This window comes from Ziziphus jujuba, chromosome 8, assembly GCF_031755915.1.
Source record: "Ziziphus jujuba cultivar Dongzao chromosome 8, ASM3175591v1".
Lineage (NCBI taxonomy): Eukaryota > Viridiplantae > Streptophyta > Magnoliopsida > Rosales > Rhamnaceae > Ziziphus > Ziziphus jujuba.
Window position 1 is genome coordinate 277,501 of NC_083386.1, and position 2,500 is coordinate 280,000.

Here is a 2,500-nt window from a genome sequence, read left to right on the forward strand (position 1 = left end):
TTTTTCACGGGACGTGACACAAGGCCACCAAGGCACAAAGCAGCCGCCAAGGCACAAGGATGGATGCGTGCCAACCCCTTGCCACCAATGCTAACCCGGGGCCCATCCACATTCATACATATACTTAAAATAGGCCCAAACAAGTCCACCTAAAAGCAGGCCTTGCACCGAGAAGGAAATGGGGTTCGCCTGGAAACCACCATAAATGCCGAACTGAGGCTCATCGTTCCTTTGCTCCGGCCAAAACTGTTACATGGTGCCCCAACTATTGGTTACAAAACTTGTTGGTGCGTTGCTTTGCCCAACCACTGTGCCATGGTGTCCCCCAGCCAAGCCTAGGGTGGTGCCACCGATGCCCCATGCGATGCCCACCGATGCCCCATGCGATGCCCACCGTGCCCCATGCGATGCCCACCGATGCCCCATGCCATGCCCACCGATGCCCCATGCCATGCCCACCGATGCCCCATACCATGCCCACCGTGCCCCATGCCATGCCCATCGGCTTTGCCATCATGCCCAAGGATGGCAAAGGGGTTAGTCTCCATGAAATTATGTGTGTGGTGGACCCAATATAAGGTGTAGCACTTGTAGTGCCCATCGTTGGGGCATCCGTGTGCCATGCCTTGCCCCGTTGGCGGCATCCGTGTGCCATGCCGTGCCTTGCCGCCCCACCACGTACGCATTTTGCCGCAATTTCGTGCAATTTCCGTGCAACATAAAGTTCCAAAAAATCACATGGATCATTTTAAAGCATTCCCAACAAAAAAAACCAACCTCCAACCCATTTCCTATTTTATTCGAATTTTTCTTAGTTTTTCGGCAAAAAAATTATAAAAAATTCTATGTTGCTCCAAAAATTACAAATCCAATTCCATAATGTTCTACCCATTTTTCTAAGCATCCCTGCAAAAAATCTCATCAAAATTCGATGTCTAGAGCAAAAAAAGGCCATTATGACTCCTCGATTCCCACCGATGCCCCATGCCATGCCCATCGATGCCCCATGCGATGCCCACCGTGCCCCATGCGATGCACACGATGCCCACCGATGCCCCATGCGATGCCCACCGATGCCCCATGCGATGCCCACCGTGCCCCATGCGATGCCCACCGATGCCCCATGCGATGCCCACCGATGCCCCATGCCATGCCCACCGATGCCCCATACCATGCCCACCGTGCCCCATGCCATGCCCATCGGCTTTGCCATCATGCCCAAGGATGGCAAAGGGGTTAGTCTCCATGAAATTATGTTTGTGGACCCAATATAAGGTGTAGCACTTGTAGTGCCCATCGTTGGGGCATCCGTGTGCCATGCCTTGCCTCGTTGGGGGCATCCGTGTGCCATGCCGTGCCTCGCCGCCCCACCACGTACGCATTTTGCCGCAATTTCGTGCAATTTCCGTGCAACATAAAGTTCCAAAAAATCACATGGATCATTTTAAAGCATTCCCAACAAAAAAAACCAACCTCCAACCCATTTCCTATTTTATATGAATTTTTCTTAGTTTTTCGGCAAAAAAATTATAAAAAATTCTATGTTGCTCCAAAAATTACAAATCCAATTCCATAATGTTCTACCCATTTTTCTAAGCATCCCTGCAAAAAATCTCATCAAAATTCGATGTCTAGAGCCAAAAAAATGGCCATTATGACTCCTCGCTGAAATTGATATCTGAGCCTGCCAGAAAGAAAATGGCTAAATAAGCTCTTTAGGGGGGTGGTACCTGCCTGCTTCAACAGCGAGCCCCCCCCCGGCCTGCCAGCGCTGCCCACACCCCCCAGCGGGGGTGTGGGCACAATGGCAGGTCTCGTCGGCAGGTGGGGGCCACCATGCACCGGTAACGGTGCCGGGCGGGCCCCACCGTCGGCGACCAGCAGGTGGGCCCGGGGGGGCGGGGCTTGGGCGGTGCGGTGCGGTGCGGGAAAAAAAGTGGAATGTGTGGGCTTGTCCGGTTCGATCGATTGCTTCGTGTGGCTATTGCTATGGTTCTGCATGCTGCGGCATTTGTGGGCGATGCTTCTTCATGGATGCTTATTCGGTGACTGTTGGGGGCGCTGCCTGAAACGGGGGACGAAGGACACCTGCACTCGTGCGGGAGTCTCTCTGAACCTTGCTTGGGGGGCAATCTCGGTGGGATCCGGGTGGGTGTTTGTGCGGGGTATATGCTTCTTCATGGATGCTTGTTCGGTGATTGTTGGGGGCGCTGCCTGAAATGGGGGACGAAGGACACCTGCACTCGTGCGGGAGTCTCTCCGAACCTTGCTTGGGGGGCAATCTCGGTGGGATCCGGGTGGGTGTTTGTGCGGGGTATGCTTCTTCATGGATGCTTGTTTGGTGATTGCTGGGGGCGCTGCCCGAAATGGGGGACGAAGGACACCTGCACTCGTGCGGGAGTCTTTCCGAACCTTGCTTGGGGGGCAATCTCGGCGGGATCCAGGGGGGTGTTTGTGCGGGGGTATGCTACGGTGCCTAGGCATGCAGCACCATGTCGGA